General features: G+C 36.6%; 1 pseudogene; it reads left to right on the top strand.

Moving 5' to 3' along the window:
- LOC149148603 (putative acetyltransferase At3g50280) overlaps positions 1–20,783 on the top strand; it is a 28,797-nt pseudogene extending 8,014 nt beyond the window's left edge.
- The last annotated feature ends 1,117 nt before the right edge of the window (positions 20,784–21,900 follow it).

Raw genomic sequence — 21,900 nt, 5'->3', positions numbered from 1 at the left:
ACTCCTCACTCTCACTCATAAATAAAATATTTCTATTACAATATGACCTAATATAGTTTCATATCAACTTTAAAATGAGCTAAAGTAATTAAACGTGAAAAAAAAATGTGAATAAATTGTAAGCGTTTCAAACATATATCAACACGAGATTTAAATAAACAATTGAAGATTTATATTAACTAATTTATGTCTATACTAGTTTGATGTATATTTATAAACAAAATGTTTAATTACAAATTAAAAAATAAAAATAAAAATATCAAATACCTCGTAATAAGATTGATAAGAAGGGAATGCTGAAGATTTATGTTAATTAATTTATGTCCATAGGAACTTCATATATATTTATAAACAAAATGTTTAATTAAAGTTAAAAAAACAAAATAAAAATATTAGATACCTCGTAATAAGAATAATAAGAAAGGAATTCGTAATTCATTTAGTTCTTGATATAAAATTAATAAACATTCATAATAATAAAAAAATTCAATATAGGTCATCAATAAATACTTTATTATGCATAATTAAAGAAAATTGATGTGTATATCTCATATATAAAGCAATTAAAAAAAAAAAATAGATTTTATGATTAAAACATATCAAGTAGTCTCACTATTTTACATTTTGGTCTTTGTGTAGATTATTTTGTTGTCAATTTTCCCTTAAATCCAACAAAATTTTTTGGACATGTGAGTAATCTGTAATATATAATTCAAAAATACAATTTCAACAATGAAAGATGACAAATTATATATATATATATATTTCTTCAAATTTTGCATCTTAAAGGAGGTTTGCACCTAAATATTTGATCCCTAATTGTGCATGCTAGATCTATGATTATAATGGATATACACTAATTGTATTTTACACTTGTAATATATAACACACAAATGCTAGGACCAAATTTACATCTTTTCAATAAAAAATTCCAAATTAATACCTTAAACATCAAATCATGCCACATTAAATTAATAGATTTAAATAAAACCATGGTCTTTCGTGTTTTTAAACACCAATAAACATAGATATGTTTGATACAACATTTTTATATAAACATTATTACATTAACTTAAAGATATTGGCCTATTAAAATAGTGTTATATAATGACATATATATAAAATAATACATCCTACCACCATAAATGCATGAGCATTGCTATTTTGTTTATTATTAATTGTTCAAATAGATTATCGTTATCCTTTGTTTATATATATATATATATATATATATTTATTTATTTATTTATCATTCAACAATAAAATAAAAAATAAAACTAAATTTATATTAAAAAAATACATAAATAAAATACTCAAATTATAAATAGAATCATTTAATTTTGTAACATATTTACTATATATTATCACAATTCAACACTATACCAAGTTAAAAATTTTAACTACTAAAAATTATAATTTCAATCTTCTATATCCATTTATAAAAAAATTCTAAAAATATTATTTCACCATACATGACATTTGGTTTATAAAATTTGTTTGATTATGTAAAATTTTTTATTAAATTTTTAAAACATTTGTATTGAGAGAAAAAACTCTTTAATATACCCTTGAATTACTCCATATAAAATTCCTAAAATAAATAACCTTTTAAAGATTAGCAAACACTTTTTTTAATTAATGAAGCGACTACTAAAGTTACTATCATATTATTTAATATCATATTATTTAATTATAGATATCATGAATACTATCCATTTTTCTAAATATTACATTGTAAAATTAAACAACAGTCACTATCTGGTATTGACGAATGAGATATTAAATAACATTTTGAAAAAAAATAATCAGTTAAGTAAATACATATTTATTTATATTTTGATTATAATATTTCCTAGTATTTAATATTTTGAATATTAAAATAAATTTATCTTAATAAATATTATATTTTTTAAAAATAAAATAAAAGATAATATTAAATTTCATTTTCCACAAAATATTACAGAAATAGTGATTTCTCTATTAAGGATGATTAAAATTGTTAGAATTAAAAATTTAATTATATTTAAAGAACATTTGTACGGTCACCCCTTATACAATAATGATAATTGTATTTAATGATTATTATAGAAATTAACATTTATTATTTTATAGATATTACTTAAAATTGTTTAAAACTAATAATTATGCTATCAAAATAATAATATTTAGACAATATTTTATATAAGGTTAAAAAAATATTTCATTTAATGATTATTATATAAATTAACATTTATTATTTTATAGATATTATTTAAAATTGTTTGAAACTAATAACTATGTCAGATATTATTTTTGGGATTCAATTGCATTAAGTAAGTTATTCATCTATGATCATTTTCATGAGAGCTAGTCGTAACTCATTCATCTATAATCATTTTCATGAGAGGTAGTTGTCGCTGACTAATTTCTCATGATTTTTGAATAGTCCACTTAGCACTCATTGCATCGGGTGATCTTCACAGGGGTGAAGAACAGGGATGGAAACCAGTGAAATGAATCACATAGACCATTTTCATGAGAGGTAGTCATAATTGACTAATTTCTCATGATTTTTGAATAGTCCACTGCTCACAGGGGTGAAGAAGTGCGATTGAAATTAGTGAAATGCATCCCACAGACCATTTTCATGAGAGGTAGTCGTAACTGACTAATTTCTCATGATTTTTGAATAGCCCAGTTAGCACTCATTGCATCAGGTGATGCTCACAAGGGTGAATAAGTGGGATTGAAACTATTGAAGTGAAGCACATAGCATCGATCATCACTGACTAGTTTTTCATGATTTTTGAATAGTCCACTGCTCACAGGGGTGAAGAAGTGAGATTGAAACTAGTGAAATGAATCCCATAGACAATTTTCATTAGAGGTAGTCGTAACTGACTAAATTCTCATGATTTTTGAATAGTCCACTTAGCACTCATTGCATCGGGTGATGCTCACAAGGGTGAAGAAGTGGGATTGAAACTATTGAAATGAATCACATAGCGCCGATCATCACTTTCGGGGCTTGCATCCGGTAACCAAGACTTCCTGGGAGGTCACCCATCCAAGATCACCTTTGGCTCAAGTGCGCTTAACTATAGAGTTTTCCCCACAATCATGCTCACTTAGCTTGCTACCCCATTTGCAAAACCTTAGCAAGTATTGTGCATCATGAACCATTCAAGTAGAGCTCCCTTCACATTTTTGTATTTAAGTATTGAGGATTCTTCACAGTGCATTATATTAGATATCATTTTTTGGATTCAACTACGTTAAGTAAGTCATTCATTTATGACCATTTCCATGAGAGGTAGTCGTAACTGACTAATTTCTCATGATTTTTTAATAGTGCACTTAGAACTCGGGTGAAGAAGTGGGATTGAAACTAGTGAAATGAATCACATAGCGTCAATCATCACTTTTGAGGCTTGCATTTGGTAACCAAGACATCTGGAGAGGTCACCCATCCCAAATCACCTCTGGCTCAAGCACACTTAACTGTGGAGTTTTACCCACAATCAAGCCCACTTAGCTTAACTTCTGGTGATGATTGACGCTATACAATTCATTTCACTAGTTTCAATCCCACTTCTTCACCCCTGTGAGCATCACTCGATGCAATGAGTATCAAGTGGTCTATTCCAAAATCATGATAAATTAGTCATTTACGACTACCTCTCATGGAAATGTTCATAAATGAATGACTTACTTAACATAGTTGAATCCTAGAAATGATATCTAATACAATGCACTGCAAAAACTCCTCAATACTTAGATAAAAAAGAGTGAACGAAGCTCTACTTGAATGGCTCATGAGGCACAATACTTTTTATGTATTTGCAAATGGGGTATTAAGCTAAGTGGGCTAGATTGTGGGGAAAAATCCACAGTTAAGCACGCTTGGGCCAAAGGTGATTTGGGATGGGTGACCTTTGGGGAAGTCCTGGTTACCAGGTGCAAGCCCCGGAAGTGATGATTAACGCTATGTGATTTATTTCACTAGTTTCAATCCCACTTCTTCACCTGATGCAATGAGTGCTAAGTGGACTATTCAAAAATCATGAGAAAGTAGTCAGTTACGACTACCTCTTATGGAAATGGTCATAAATGAATGACTTACTTAACTTAGTTGAATCCCATGAGGCATAATACTTGCTAAGGTTTTGCAAATGGGGTAGCAAGCTAAGTGGGCTTGATTGTGGGGAAAACTCCACAGTTAAGCGTGCTTGAGCTAGAGGTGATCCCAGAAAGTCCTGCTATGTGATTCATTTCACTAGTAGTGCTAAGTGGACTATTCAAAAATCATAATATCTAATATAAATCACAGCGAAAACCCCTCAATACTAAGTGGACTATTCAAAACTCACGATATCTAATATAAAGTGGAAATAAAGTGTTGATTGACTCATTTCTCTAGTAGTGCTAAGTGGACTCCTCAATACTAAGTGGACTATTAAAACATCATGATATTTAATATAAAGTGGATATAAAGTGATGATTGATGCTATGTGATTCATTTCACTAGTAATACTAAGTGGACTATTCAAAAATCATAATATCCAATATAATGCACTATGAAAGCCTCTCAAAACTTAATAATTGTGCTATCAAAATAATAAATTTAAAAAATATTTTATACAAAAATAAAAAATTTCTCACACAATTTTAGTTGGAAAGATAATAAAAGTAATTATAATATAAAATCGTTACCTTATTTTTCATTTAAGCCTTACCATTTTTAAAATCATTAAAATTATAATACTGATAATTATTTAGGAAAAAATCATTATATATATATATATATAATTCTTCGGGCATATCCATCGTGGCACAATCGTTCGCGACTAGATGAAACCAACTAATTCAAAGCAAACTATTCTTGAAAAAGTCTATTAATCTTGAAGTTTCAAGTATATTTAATTATTCAAACCAGATTCAAAATTGAATACTAAATTTGGATTTTAATGTTACATGTATTTATTCTAATACAATAAAGATTAAATTGTAAAATTACTTTTAATAAATATAATTTATTAAATTTTATTTAAAAAATTAATATTTCACAACTGCCACCTTTAGGGAAGGTTTGGTGTAGGATTATCATAATTCATTTGTAGAATAATTATTAAATCATATTCTTTATCAAGCACAAGCTTGTACCAGCCTATTGAAACTATTTGGGTTTCGCCTATTAAAGATTCCCATTCTCATCACATTGAATTATAAAAGTTGTCTCATCGTTGCAAACATTTAAGTTTTTTACTGTCTGTTGCACCTCAAATCTCCTGCACTGCTTGACAGGTTTTCCTGGACAGAACGTCAACTGTAATCCCATCTCGCCTTTCGCAGCCCCAAAAATTGAAGCTCTGCCCTTCAGATTTGCAGATGCTCTGCTGCAATTATATTAAGAAGGGTCTCATATACCACATGCCCTTCACCCATCACAATCCCCAATTCGTTTCAGTGGTGGAGCTCCTGAAGAAGAGCCTCTCCAAAACACTCGTCCTTTTCTACCCATTGGCAGGAAGGCTCATCACTTTCTCAAATGGCATTCTGTACATCGACTGCAACGATGCCAGCACCGAGTTGATCGAAGCATCCACATTAGATGTCAGAATTCGAGAAATAACGAGGCCGAAGGTCAGTCTAGTGGTTCGTCAACTTTTTTCTCTAGATGGCACTATCAATCATAATGATCATTTTCTCCCTCCACTGGTGGTCCAGGTGAGTTCATGCCCTTTCTAAACTTTCTTAGGTAGTGTTTAAAATTATTGCTCATTTTTTATCTAGAGCTCAAACAGGAGAGGCTTTGTCCCTATCATTTTTGAAAAGGAAAAATTCCTCTCTTTCCTTTTGTTCAATGAAAAATCTGAATTCATTTGACCAGGGAATAAGATCATTGATTTTCTCTTTTTCTTTCTTACATTCTAAATTTGATAATAATCAGGTAACTAAGCTGAGATATGGAGTTGCGATAGGTTTCATGATTAACCACATGGTGGTAGATGGGAATTCACTGTGGCATTTCATCAACTCATGGGCAAATCTTTGCAGAGGAGAGACCACAATCTCTCACCCATCACTTTGCAGCTGGTGTTTCAACATATAGGGCTCCCACAGAACTCTCAATCTGCCCATAACCCAAACGATTGAGAAATTTTCCCCGCCTGCGCTCATCAAAAAAGTATTTCACTTCAGCAAGGAGATGATCTCAAGGCTAAAGGAAAGAGATAACCAGAAGAATTCAAAGGAGCCAAATACAATCTCATCCTTCACAGGAACTCTTTGCACACATATGGGAGGCCATCATAGGGCTCGTGCCCTCCCTTCCCACGAAACGATGAACTTCAATCTCACGGTGAACTGTTGACCCAAATTGATACCTCCATTGTTGGAAATAATAATCCCAACCACCGCAATAAACACCCTCGCAACCATACTTGTCAGAAGTATTTTTACAGCTTGCATCTTTGTTTGAATATGGAAGAACTAAAGCCAGGTGCAAACCATTCCAAAATGCAACAAGGAATTTAAAGCATTTAATATAGTTTTCTAAATAGATATGGGAAAACATTCATTTAGAAATGCAACAAGGAATTTAAATAATTTAATGTATTTTGCTAAATATATATGGGCGAGCATTCATTTAGTGACTATTGCCCACACTCGACAAACACGTGCACGATTCTGATCACACTCAACAACATCATCATATTAATTATTTTGCTATGTCATGAATTAAATGTAAGATCGTATGTTGAGTTAAATATGAATGTAAAAGTCATTTTGTAAAGTGACAAAATAAGAGAATTAAAGAAAAAGTGTGAGAGTCTCTGAGGAGAAAATGGTGGAGAAAATTTTGGTGGGCGTGTGAAAACAATTACTTTGTTTTACTGTGTGTTATTCCGCGTGAAGTATTTTGTTTTTACTTGGTAACTGAGTTGCAGTCTCATGTGAATGTATTTGAAAGATTTAGAAATCAATCCTAAGTTTTATTTGTGATGCTCCAAGCTTTTACCTTTGTTTTTTCCATAAGTGCATTATGTGCATTTATTAAGTCTCTTCAATAGCTCCGCAAAATCCAGGTCCGTGAAATCAGCTTCACCAATGTCATAGAGCTACACGAAATTACCTCTGTGGTGCGTGAAGGTGAGCTGCACGAAAGTAGCTTCACGAAATATTTTACTTTGCCTCTCTACGGAAATTTTTCTTCAAGTTTTCTAACATGGTATTTGTCCAGGTTAAATATTGTTAGTGTAAAAACAAGTGTTTTTACTAGGAATAAGAATTGTTTTGAAGGCAGATTGTTTAGGCAGATTGTTTTTAGCATATTTACCAACAGGTAGAAAGTTTTCTCTCCACAATGTGCCAAGGTGAGCGGTGCGAAAGTAGCTTCCTGAAATATTTTACTTTGCCTCTTCGCGTAAATTTTTCTTCAATTTTTATAACATGGTATCTGAGCACATTAAATATTGTTAGTGTAAAAACAAGTTTTTTTTACTAGCAGTAAGAATTGTTTTCAAGGAAGATTGTTTTTAGAATATTTACCAGCAGGTAGAAAGTTTTTTTTACACTTGTAAATGGAAACTTCAAGCGCAAGCTTGACTAATCGTCAAATACCTCAGTTTAATGGAAAAAATTATGATTATTGGGCTATTACAATGAAGGCTCTGTTTTCTTCTCAAGACATTTGGGATTTGGTGGAGAATGGTTTTCAAGAACTAGTAGATGTAGTAGCATACGATGCCTTATCTCAACAAGAAAGAGATTTGTTAAGAGACAACAGGAACAAGGATTCAAAATCCTTGTTTTATATTTTCTAGGAAGTTCATGAAGGTATTTTCCCAAGGGTTGAAGTAGCAATGAAGTGCAAGAAAGCATGGGACACCCACCATACAGCCTACCAAGTGTTATCGGGAAATCTAGTGTTTATTCAGCGTTGCTAGTCCCACGAAGATGGGTAGCTATCTTAGAAACAAACAGATTAAAGTCACTTGTTTTTCCTTTACGAGAGAGAGATGGGAAAGAAGCAAAGAGTACCAACCTTAGTCTTCTGCTTGGCTCCTCACCTGTTTCCTTTCCCTTTGACAGAATCTCACCACTGCTTCCTTACTTGTCCAGCTTCAAAGAGCACCTGTAGATTCACAACAGCATAATACCATCAAAGCTAAGAGATATTTCACTGTAAAAATATAGGATTAGATATATATTGACCATACAAATGCATATAACAAACACAGTATTCAGAGATACACAAGAATATGGAGGAAAACTCAAAGAGCTTTATTTGTAAAAGTCATAGAAGAGAGGATTACAACCACTTGGTCTGACCCAGCGCCATCCTCCCAACTTGAAATCCCTCTTCACCTCACACAAAGAAAGATCACCCAACCATGTCTTCAAAGAGAAACGAGCAGGACCTTTTTGAAAATTACCCAATTCCAACCTTTGGATCTCTTGGCTGAGGGATCGATTTATAGATATTTGCAAGGGGGTGAGTCAGCTTCTGGGATTTTGATTAGTGTCATCTCTTTGATATTTCTTAGTTCCACATGAATATTTTAGATCTCTTACTCATCCCTGGGTGAGCTCAGAGAGGCAAGTGTCAAATGAGCAGTTTCTAGACGATTCTCTGGGTTTCCACCTAGCAAACCGCTTGTGCCATTTGTCTGCTCTCGCTCATCGCACCCTATAGAAGGGCTTTCCAGTATGCATCGCACCTTTTTCATGTGGAAGGTGAGATGGATTGCACCTTCTGCACTGGGTAGTCTGTATGGTCCTGCCTTGACCAGTTCTAAGTGGTTTTTCATGGAAAACTTCTGGGAGATGATGTAACCAGAAGACCTTGCTCCTTTAGGGTATGAAACAACACTTTTAGGGACTTATAAGCCCTTGGTTTATGGACATATATGATTGGGGTTGCAGTGCCCAAATATGTCTATAACGGTTGCCCTCTAAAGCATGAGGTCATAAATCTTTTGATGTCGGGTGAAAAGCTTTATAGTGAGGATCCGAGGTTTTTTGCAATGGAAGGTGACCTGTAATAAGATACAATACAATACATTATCTTCATAATATTTTCATGATCTAGCTGAGGCGGGAATTCCCATGCTCAACTTGATAAATTCATTTTCATGCACATAGGACAGACAATCGTCTGTGTGCAGACTGATGATTCTGGTAGAGCCATCATCCCTTAGTTTGGATGATTATCTATGCAGCAATGATGTACATTTGATGTCTTTATTTTCCTGATTATATCGTAGCTCGGATGGATGAAACTAGATCCGGGGTCTTCAAAACTCATTCAATCTTCATCCGAAAGTATAATTCGATGCATGTGAAAAGATGTTCTGATGTCGAACATTGAAGGACATCGCCTGATTACCAGCCAATGATGTAAGCTGCTAACAGATCCAAGAGGAATCACCGATGATGATGATGACCATCAAGGTACTGCAATACAATTCACGTGGTGTGAATACATGAGTTCATGTCGAACACCACACAAATCTTTTTATCGAAGGCCATTAGTGTAAATCTGTCGACGGAAGTGAGAAACTTTCCATTGAGGTATGCAAGCTTCAAAGTACTGGAAGGGTTGTCAATAGGTTGGCTTCTTGGATAATGAGCTAATGTCGACAAGAAGTGACCTGTCATAAGAGGGCATTAATGGATCCCACATCTACGACATGGAACGGAGCAAATGATCTTGTAGAGGTGAAAACGATCTGATGATACAAGGTTCAGGATGGCGGTCATGAAAGAATGAAGCGTGAAGGTATTGTAACGGATGAGACACTTGCTGGGTAGGTAAATTCTATGAGTGACTTCTCTTGAACATATCGACAACACTCAAATGGATTGGTAGCGTTAACCCCAAAAGTGGATGGTACAGTGGACCAATGGTGATATGACCGGTGAACGGAATAACCCAACCTGACTCAATGATGGTGATGGAGTGAAAGTGTCATGTTCAAGAGCGACCTGCTACCAATAAAGCTTCTTCAAGTTTTCTTCCCAATTTTCCCCAGTCATTTCTGACCAATACCTCTTTATTTTTGTCAAGCTTGAGGAGGATAACATATGCTTGTTCTATAATTTTCCCTTCGGGCAAACCCGTTGCTATGTATTAGCAAGCCTAGCAACGGTGAAACTCGCTCTTGTCTGAATGGACAAGTTTGTCGCTATTGTTTTAACGAGTTTAATGACAAGGATAACTTGGTTCTTTTCAATTTTAGAGAGTCTGAAAAGAGACGGAAAGAAGACTCCAATATTCCTTTTTCGTAACATAATCCCTTAAGTCGGAAAACGTATAAAACAATGCAAAAGGGATGACTTTTCGATAGTTTTAACCAGCTGACAAGACAAACGCTCGATCTTTTTGTGTAATAATCCCTCAGGTCCAAAAAGATTAAAATCTAGAGGAGGGATAGCACTTCCAATCACTTTAACGAGCTGGAGAGGCCAATCGCTCGGAAATATTTTCATATTTTATGAGTCAGATGAAAAGAGCTTAAAGGAGACTTGTTTTTTGAGGAACGAGTGATGTTTTCAGACATCAGCTGGTTCTAGGTAAGGTTTGGAACTTTATAATCATGACAATGTAAAAATGTTGCTAATAGGATCACTAGTCGCAGCTGTTCCTCAAAAGGGGTAAACAATCAAATGGAGGTGAATGATCGGCAACAACAGAGTGGAGGTGATGGTAAGAACATGACCAAGGCTCAAAACCTGATGATAATGCATTCACAACGGTTATTTATCGGAGATGGGTTCATTTTTTAATGAGCTTAAACTCTGGTGGAACATATGCTCATTGCTAGGTTTAATTTTTCACGAGCTTGAACTTCACGTAAAACTGCTCGTGCTAGTCATATAATAAGGATGTCTCATCGATAGGTTCATTTTTTAGGGAGATTGCACCATTCGAAATTATGCTCCGACTCCTTTTATTATGTAAGCTAGGAACGACCAATCCTACGAGTTTAAAGTGTTAAGAACCTACAAACTAAGAAAATAAATGGTCTCTTTTCACTTTCACGCAAAAATTTTGCATGCCCCCAGGTATAGCGAAGTAGAGTTTCCAAGGTTACCCCTCAATTTGCAGACAAAACACTTGTTCTATCGGGAAAGGCCTACCTTTTCAGGTTACCCTTCAATTTGCGGACAAAACATTTGTTCTATCGAGAAAGGCCTACCTTCTAACAGAGGTATCTGATTCCGGTCTAATCCAATTTTCCTAAATGGACTGGTGTGTCAGACCAGTCATATATCCTCTGTGGAAACCTACCCTATACCTGAAGTTTTTTTGCCGAAGCAGGCCAGGGTGCATGCCCCCTGGGTTTCAGCCTTGACCACCGAATCACTCGCGCTCATCAGGTGGATGGACTGGAGATTGATGAGACATTCCTTGTGAAAAAAGACCTGTTAAGGATGGCATTTGACTATTAGCTATGTGTGAACGGGGGAATGAAAGCTGGTCTATGATCTTGATCACTCCACCTTCATGCGGAAAACACATTACTCGAAAGAGTGAGGATACAATGGCTCCCATGCTATAAATGTAGTCACGTCCAAGGAGTAGATTGTAATCTAAAGGTCCTTGGACTACCATTATGTTCAGATAAACGGTTTTCCTTCTCAAGGTTATAGGCAAACTTGGAAGGATCCCTAACGATCGACTGGTTCCTTTATTGAAGCCTGTTAGATTTCGCATCTCAGGCAAAAGCGCTGGCGAACCAAGCGCTTTCCAAGCAGTTGAGGAAAGGATACTCACAGAAGCCCCTTCATCTATGATGGTACCAACCATGACCATTTTGTAAGTTTTCACTATGATTCGAAATGGTACATTAGATCGTAAACGGGGTCTGGTTAGTAGATTCCAATCGAAGGAAATGACTAGGTCGCTTGGAGGTGGGACCGAATAAACGGCCAGATACAACTCCAACGAATTTCCTTCCTACGGTAAAGGAATGGGCAGATTGCCCCCATGTTCATCGGAGTCTGTGTTTACGAAAAGAATTTGAACGGTGTTGTTCTCATTCTCTTTGGTGATTGTATCATCTGAAGGTAAATCTTTTGAAGTCAAGATGGGGTCGACTGCTGTCTTGACCTATTGACTTTGGTCCGATGTGGACTCACAGGGTTTATCTTCAATGATAGGTGCTTCGACCGACTCCAAAGTTGGGTCAGTCGGATTTTCAACTAGCAATGGATTCGGCAAGAGTTTCTTGTACCCAGGAGGGAGTCACTGTGGTGATACAGGACGATTATCTAATACTCTTTTAGCTTCGTCCAGGAAGGGACAACAGTGGAGGGCATGATTGCCTTCACACAGTCTGCAGGGAAATTTAGATTTTCCTTTTTGTCTGGTGACTTCACTTTCACTAGTTGATGGTGTACTTTCAACATGATCGTCAGAGGTTGTCGACACCGGATTGTGCAAGCGGGGAGACCAGTCCCTTAGGATCTGTGGGATGCAAGGAAAATCTCGGTGACAGTGGTCCCCTTTGCAGATGACACATGGAGATTTAGGTTTGGATGGTGCAGCGTGTGGTTTTTCACTAGACAATGTACGGTTGCCCATTTTTTCCGTTGGCTCCTTCTTCTTCTTCTCCTTCCCCTTCTTCTTCTTCTCAGTTACTTGGTTTTTAGTTTTACTATCTTTACCAAGCGAAGAGGAAGAAGGAGAGGGAGAGACAAACGAAGTAGAAGGTTGGGGGAAAACTCTGGTATCATCTAGTTGCTGATTCGATTGTTCAGGAATTATGGTGCTTTGAACGACAGAGGTCGAGAAAAGCCATATCGGTAGGCCAATTGTCAGTCCTGGAAGGGACAATGTGGCCATATGAGGTGCACCAACATCTCCCCAAGAGGAGAAAAGACTGGGACTTCCCCCAAGGGGAAATCCTTGGTTGGTGGACTCCATTTTCTCAACCTAAGACCAACGAGGGAACAATGACGTTATTCCGATTAAAACAAATTTTAGACGCTTTGACACAAGTTGCTTTTTCAATTTTTAAGAGTCAAGAAAAAGCTAAAGATGACTCTAGTCGCCTTCGATTTTTAATGAGCTTGAATTGACAAGCGCTCAGATGGACATTTTCCTTTAAGGAGTCTGAAAAGGAATGAAAGAGACTGCTCTGGAAATAGACAGAGGGAATACCAAACCAATCGCAAAACTGCAGAATACTTTTTATGGTACGGCAATCAATCTTCTCGAATGCTATGTTCAGTGCATTGTGATCGATAAGGCGACAGACATGACTTCCTAAGGATAAAGGATATAGCCTATTGTAGTCTCCCAATATATACTCGATGGTACGTGGGAGCACAAGTACGTATTGGAACTTATCGTCTCAAAGAGGAGGAATCACCCAACCTACGATGAAAGCGACAGTTACCAGGCTTTACGATGCCGTAATACATCTCTAGCCTAAACTTCTAGATGTTGTGTGTTAGGTTCCAAAGCGTTTTTATGTTCATTAAATTTATTTTACAGTTGATCTTTCTTAAGAAGTTTGCCTTTAAGGTTAAACGCGTGATGTAGATATACAATTCCTAAAATGAAATCTAAGATGATAAACAGTCGTTTAATCTTCTTTCTGCAATGAAAATCCTAGCTACTAAGGAAAGAGAAATGAAATCCTTTCAACATAGAGCAGAGAGCACACACTGGATGCACTTTCCTAAATCAAAATCAACAAGCAGTCTAAATGCAAATGCACATGCATGTATTTTTTTCCACTTTCTTAATTTGTGAATGACAAAAAGAATGCTACATACAAATCTGAATTATCTCTTCTTTCAAAGTGACAGTACTAACGATTTTCTTTTCAAAAACGATAGGAAGGCAAGACGACACTTTGTGATTTTGAATTGAAAACTGCTTTTGACACTTGCAATACTTATAGATTTATATCAAATACAAGAGTAACAATGTAATCGACTATCAAAAAGAGAATTATTCTTTTCTTTGACTGAAAACGACACTTGCGACACTTCCAAATCAAAAGACGATAGTTCGATTAAGCTACTATTTTGTAAAAGAGAACTATAAATGGCGCACAATACATAAAAACATTCACAATTCTTTGTATAATAGAGGTTGGATGTTGTAAAGAAGGGGGTTTCAACAATGGTCTACTGATCACAGATAGCAAAACTCCTGAATAAAACTGAAGATAGTGAAGAAAAAACCAAAATCTGGAGGCAGATCTAGTCTTGTCTGATCATCGCACCTGTAACACAGGGAAACCAGGATGCATCCCACCTACTGCACACGGGAGGTGTGATGCATCCAGATTTCCTAAAGGAGAGGGTGCGATGGTCAAGGAACGAGACTTTAACTTGGTTTTTGGTCACAGTTTGATGTTTAGTTCACGGATTTAGGCCGAGCAAATGATAGTCAGTAACTACAAAGTATAGGGCTGATCTAATGATGTGACTCAAGCTACCTCTAGGGCACTTATGATGTTTGCAAGTCAATTGTTTAGTTAATAAACAAACCCGAAGATTGACTGAAGCAGCGGTGATCTACTTTGCACTTGCAGAGAAAATGCAGTTCAAAGGTTAGCTGGCTTGACTTCAGGCTCCATCTGTGGTTTATGAATCAAACAAATAGAGACAAGAAATCAAACTAATCGCTCCCCAGCGGAGTCACCATTTTGTTATCGGGAAATCTAGTGTCTATTCAGAGCTGCTAATCCCACTAAGACGGGTAGCTATCTTAGAAACAAACAGATTAAATTCACTTGTTTTTCTTTTACGAGAGAGAGATGGGAAAGAAGCAAAGAGTACCAACCTTAGTCTTCTGCTTGGCTCCTCACTTGTTTCCTTTCCCCTTTGACAGAATCTCACCACTGCTTCCTTATCTGTCTAGCTTCAAAGAGCACCTGTAGATTCACAACAACATAATACCATCAAATCATATAGATCTTTCACTGTAAACAATATAGGATCAGATATATATTAACCATACAAATGCATATAACAAACACAGTATTCAGAGATACACAAGAATATGGAGGAAAACTCAAATAGCTTTATTAGTAAAAGTCATAGAAGAGAGGATTACAACCACTTGGTCTGACCCAGCGCCATCCTCCCAGCTTGGAAGCCCTCTTCACCTCAGACAAAGCAAGATCACCCAACCATGTCTTCAAATAGAAACCAGTAGCACCTCTTTGCAAATTACCCAATTCCAGCCTTTGGATCTCTTGGATGAGGGATCCATTTATAGATATTTGCAGGGGGGTGAGTCAGCTTCTGGGATTTTGATTAGTGTCATCTATTTGATAGTTCTTAGTTCCAAATGGAGATTTTAGATGTCTTACTCATCCCTAAGCGAACTCAGAGAGGCAAGTGTCAAGTGAGTAGTTTCTAGAAGATTCTCTGGGTTTCCACCTAGCAAACTGCTTGTTCCATTTGTCTGCTCTCGCTCATCGCACCCTATAGAAGGGCTTTCCAGTATGCATCACACTTTTTGCATGTGGCAGGTGAGATGGATGGCACCTTTTGCACTGGGCAGTCTGTATGGTCCTGCTTTTTCATGGAAAACTTCTGGGAGATGATGTAACCAGCAGACCTTGCTCCTTTAGGGTATGAAACAACACTTTAGGGAATTAGAAGCCCTTGGTTTACGGACATATATGATTGGGGTTGCGGTGCCCAAATATGTCTATAGCACCAAGGCATGGCAAAAGTCAAGACAACAAAGCTGCAAATGTTGAAGAGAGATTTTGAAACACTTTGTATGAAAGAGTCTAAGAATATAGACTCATTTTTTACACATGTAAGTGGGTTGGTTACTCAAATTAGGTCTCATGGTGAGACGCTTGAGGAAAGAAGAATAATTGAGAAAGTTTTTAGAAGTTTGCCAGCAAGGTTTGAGGCCATTGTTGTGGCCATAGAAGAGACAAATGATCTCTCATAGTTCTCATTGGATGAGCTTAATGCATCACTTATTTCTCATGAACATAGACTGAATAGAGCAGCAAGCTCCTCATTGGAGAATGCCTTCAAGACACATGTATCATTTGGTCAAGGTCGAGGCAGAGGAAGATCATATGCTAGAGGAAGAGGAAGAAGTCCACACAGAGGTGGAAGATGCAACCCTTCAAGCTGAAGTGGAAGAGGTGGCAATCAAAATCTGAGTCAAGGCCCAAGCCAAAATCAAGCACAAGGTCGGAGGTATGATAAATCTCAAGTCCAATGTCATTATTGTAAGATGTATGGTCATTATGCAAATGAATATAGAAAAAAGAAATATGACATTAGTAACAAACCGAGTGTAAATTTCACAACAGAAAATAAGAACCATGATAGCATTCTTTTAGCTTGTAATGTAGCACAAGAAAAACAGAGTGATATATGGTATTTATATTCAGGGTGTAACAACCACATTTCAGGAAGCATAGAAATGTTTTCAAATCTAGATGAAAGTATTAAATCTGAAGTGACGTTAGGGACTGATAGAAAAGTCTCTGTCATTGGAAAAGGAAGAGTTAATATCCTAAAAAGAAGGGGGAGAAGAAGTACATCTCATATGTTTACTTTGTCCCCATTCAGAAACATAACCTCATAAGCATTGGACAGCTCATGCAAAAGGGCTACAATGTCTTTTTCAAGGATGATGTATGCACAATTTTGCATATGCCTCCAAGCAGATAGTTGATTGCAAAGATTCAGATGACAAACAATAGAATGTTTCCCTTAAAATTAAAATCAAATTTGTAGAAAGAAGGTGCACAAGCACAACTATCTATGAACTCACAGGAAGCTGCACGAAAAGAGGTAGTTGTCATAGAAGTAAACTTTCTAGCAGAGGTAAAAGATGAAAACTGGTTATGGCATTTGAGAGTTGGACATCTCAAATTTGGAGGTTTGAATTTGCTGCATAGGAAAAGCATGGTGAAGGGTTTACCACTCACAGAAAAACCAAACACCTTATGTGAAGGATGTATCTTGGGCAAGCAACATAGAGAGACATTTCCAGCAGGAAATTCACTAAGGGCAAAGGCACCTTTGGATATTGTCCACTCAAATTTATGTGGACCAATGTAGACACCATCAATTGGTGGCAACCACTATGTATTGACCTTCGTAGATGACTACACAAGGAAGACATGGGTCTTTTTCCTAAAACAGAAAAGTGAAGTGTTTGAGCACTTTCACCAATACAAGGCTCTTCTTGAGAAGAAAAGTGGACACTACATCAAAGTCCTCAAGACTGATAGAGGTGGCGAATATATCTCAAATGATTTCCTTCGATTTTGTAGTGAGCATGGAATTCACAAGAAATTTACAACAAGGTATACACCTCAGCAAAATGGTGTGGCAGAAAGGAAGAATAGGACCATTATGGAGATGGCAAGGAGTATGTTGAAGGCAAAGCATTTTCCAAGTGACTATTGGGCTGAAGTTGTCACTTGTGCAACATATATCTTGAATAGATGTCCAGCCAAAAGTGTCCAGAGCATTGTTCCTAAAGAGGCATGGAGTGGAAGAAAGAAAAATGTCTCACATGAGAGCTTTTGGATGTGTGGTGTATGCACTTGTCCTAGATGAGTTAAGGAATAATTTGGACATAAAGGGGGAGAAATGTGTATTTGTTCGATACAGTGATGAATCCAAGGCATACAGGCTCTACAATCCATCAACCAAGAAGGTCATAATCAACAGAGATATGTGGTTCATAGAAGAGGAAACATGGGATGGAAGTTTAGAGAAGATAGTCAATGTGAAAGCATGTATACCACATGAGAACAAAGAGGAATTAACAGGAGCAAGTAATTCCTCAACAATGACTCCCTCTACTCCTATTCAAGCACAACAAAGTAGGTAGCAAGAAATGCCATCAACAAATAATAGGATAGTTTCGTGTAGCCAAGAAAGTGCTTCTCCAAGAACACTGTGAAGCGTGATACCAAGTGACATGTCAAGCCCATCTTCAGCAAGCACAAGAAGACCAAAATTCACAAATTTAAATGAAATTTATGAAGAAGAAGAAGTTGATAGTAGCGCTGGTTTGAATTCCTTATTTGCATTATTTTGTCATGTAGATGACCCAATCCATTTTGAAGATGCAGTCAAAGAAGAGAAGTGGTTTGCGGCAATGGAGGAAGAAATAGAGGCAATAGAAACGAATGACACATGGGAGTTAGTGAACCTTCTGAAAGGAAAACATGTCATTGGAGTGAAGTGGATCTATAAGACCAAAAGCAACATTGAGGGAAAGATTGATAGCCACAAAGTGAGGCTAGTTATCAGAGGATACAAGCAGCATCATGGAAGAGATTACGCGGAGACGTTCGGGCCAGTCCCGCAGATGGAGACAATGCGTGCAATTGTGGTGATTTCCATGCAACACAAATGGAGAGTGTATCAAATGGACATAAAATCAACATTCTTGAATGGAGTGCTGAAAGAGGAAGTGTATGTTGCGCAACCGCCTGGTTATGTGGTAGAAGGCCAAGAAGACAAAGTGTATCGGTTGAGGAAATGTTTTTATGGGTTGAAGCAAGCATCGCACACATGGTACAATAGGATAGATGCCTAGTTGTTGGACAATGGTTTTGACAAATGTGACGGTGAGCCTACTCTCTACATAAAAGAGAGCAAAGGTAATATTCTCATTGTCGTCTTATATGTAGATGATTTGATTTTTACGGGTAGTGATGATTTCCTCATCGCTAATTTCAAAAAAGTCATGAAGAGTGAATTTGAAATCACTGACTTGGGATTGTTAACATATTTTTTGGGCATAGAAGTGAAGAAAATAGAAAATGGCATTTTTATCTCTCAAGCAAAGTATGTGGCAAACATTTTGGAGAGGCTTAAAATGCACAACAAAAAGTCCACACCAGCTCCAACTGTCATGGGGTTGAAGTTGAGCAATGAAGATTGCAGTAGCAATGTCAATTCAACATTATACAAAAGCATCATAGGAATCTTGATGTATTTGACCAAAACTAGGCCGGATATAATGTATGCAGTGAGTTTTGTGTTGAAGTTCATGGAGACACCCAAGGAGACATTGGCAAGCAACGAAAAGGATTCTAAGGTATGTCAATGGAATAAAATAGTGTGGAATTTTTTGCACAACAACAAGTGATTTCAGGTTGGTTGGTTACACTGACAATGATTGCGTAGGAAGTGTCGATAACAGAAAGAGCACGTCAGGATATGTTTTTCATTTGGGTTCCGGAGCCATTTCATGGGCCTCCAAGAAGCAGCCAATAGTGTCACTGTCAACAAGAAAAGTTGAATATGTCGTAGCAACAACAACAGTGTGTCAAGCATTTTGGATGAGAAGGATGTTGAGGGATCTTCGTCATGACCAAGAGGGAGCGACAACTATTTTCTGTGACAACACCTCAGTAATTGCATTGTCAAAGAATTCTGTCTTCCACAAAAGGACCAAGCATATCGATGCTAAATATCATTTTATTAGAGAGTTGATTAACAATGATGGAATTGTGTTGCAGCATTGCAGGTCACAGGATCGATTTGCTAATATCTTCACAAAGACATTGGCACGTGAAAGTTTTTCTTATCTCAGAAACTATTTGGGAATTGTCAATGGCGGAAACTATGATTAAGGGGGAGTGTTGGAAATAATAATCCCAACCACCATAATAATCACCCTAACAACCATACTTGTCAGAAACATTTTTGCAGGTTGTGTCTCAATTTGAAGATGGAAGGACTAAATTCAGGCACAAAACATTCTAAAACACAACAAGGAATTTAAAGCATTTAATGTATTTTGCTAAATAGATATGGGAGAGCATTCACTCAAGGACTATTGCCCACACTCCACAAACACCTGCATGATTTTGATCACACTCAACAACAACATCATATTAATTATTTTTCTCTGTCATGAATTAAATGTAAAATCATATGTTGAGTTAAATATGAATGTAAAAGTCATTTTGTAATGTGACAAGGTAAGAGAGTTCAAGAAAAAGAGTGAGAGTCTCTGAGGAGAAAATGGTGGAGCAAAGTTTGGTGGGCGCATGAAAACAACAGTTACTGTGTTATTTTGTGTGAAGTATTTTTTTTTTACTTAGTAAATGAGTTGCAACCTCATGTGAACGTATTTGCAAGATTTAGAAATCAATACTAAGTTTTATTTGTGATTCTCCAAGCTTTTACCTTTGTTTTTTCCATAAGTGAATTATGTTCATTTATTAAGTCTCTACAATAGCTCCGCGAAATCTAGGTCTGCAAAATCAATTTAGTGAATGTCATAGAGATGCACGAAATTACCTTCGCGGTGCGAGAAGGTGAGCTGCACAAAAGTAGCTTTGCGAAATATTTTACTCTGCCTCTCCACATAAATTTTTCTTCAATTTTTCTAACATCCATTACCTTATTCTTAATTCGGAAACGCCATCCAAATCGTTAGCACCACGGTCACCGCAGGGGAGATCCTAGCCTGCGATATATGTTCTGTAGTGGGATTGCTCCATGACATCATATGGTCACACCGCGATGGAAACATTAGGGTGGCACTGCAAAAATATAAGCAATACCCCACTGCTATGAAACTGGATAGAATGATTAGTGATAACAATGTGATTATGGGAAGCTCTCCAAGATTTCCAATGTATGACAACAATTTTGGATGGGGATGGCCCGTGTGTGTAAGGAGTGGGTGGGAAAACAAGTTTGATGGCAAAATGTTTGCATATCCTGAGAGGGAAGGGTTTGGAGGTGTCGATGTAGAGATCCGTCTTGTGCCTCATTTCACGGTTGCCTTCGAGACGAACCCACAGTTTCTTTTCCCTTAGAAGATCCTTCAGCTCTATGATTATTACATGTAGATGACAAAAGTTTTGCAACAACCCATTTTTCTGATATGGTTGAATGCAGACCAAAGTATTGGGTATCTAAATTAGCAACCAGCGGATATTTCATTTTTTGTGTTTCAATAGGCTTGAAATTGTTTTGTGAATGATGAGCAGCGGGGTGCGTTCAGGGTTATCAGTGCAACAACCTCGTGTGTGCATTTATTTTGAAAATTTGTTGATGCGCATGGCATTGTTTATCCTTCGCATAATCTCAGTGTACCAGTATTGAACCAAAAAAGGATAGAAAACCAAAGTTTATAACTAGACTCGAGTCATTTTAACTCTAGATCTATCAAGGGGTTGAGAAGATTCTTGGGTGCAAATACTTTTTAGTGCAAAACTTGATGAAATTTCTCCACCTTATGACTCCCTCTCTCTCCACATTTCTCCCTCTATGTTTCTTCTTTCCTCCTTCTCTCTCCCCCTCCAATTCCATCTCTCAACCCCCCGCTCTCTGTCTTTCTCCTCTCTATTGAGTCATCTCTCTCTTCCTTCCTCTCTGTGTCATTCTCTCCCACCTCCCTCTCTCTTAACCCATCAGTCTCTCTCTTCTCTCTAACTCTTTCACTATCACTCTCTCTCTCTCTCCTTATCTCTCTTCCCTTCAACTCTGTGTTTGCGTATCTTTCTCTTCCCCTTCTCTCCCTCACTCTCTCCACATCTCTCCGTTGTCACTCCCTCTCTCTCTCCCCATCACTCTTTCTCTTCGCCTTCCATCCTTGTCACTATCTCCCTTTCTCTCTCTTAAATTTGATACCATGATGTTGTTTTAGGAAAGTACCTAAATTAAAGAAACTCAATTGGTTGTAAAATATTAAGCCTATAACCTAGGTCAATCATATAAAAAAAAATAAAATAATGAAAACTTAAGACAATCATGAAATATCTTTCCTCTATTATTGTTAGTGAATTTGCTTACTCTCATGGCTTAGATTCTTAGTTAAGATGGATCTATGCAAGGTTTTAGTAATATTATTTATATTATATATATTTAACATTTTTATAGAAAAAATATTCTAATTTTTATTTTTATTGAAACTTTGATTTAATTTTATGA

Source organism: Pinus tabuliformis, chromosome 9, assembly GCF_031772625.1.
Source record: "Pinus tabuliformis cultivar Carrire ecotype Pingquan chromosome 9, CPIR1, whole genome shotgun sequence".
Taxonomy (NCBI): Eukaryota; Viridiplantae; Streptophyta; class Pinopsida; order Pinales; family Pinaceae; genus Pinus; species Pinus tabuliformis.
The sequence above is the reverse complement of the archived record's forward strand: the minus strand, read 5'-3'. Positions and strand labels throughout refer to the sequence as shown.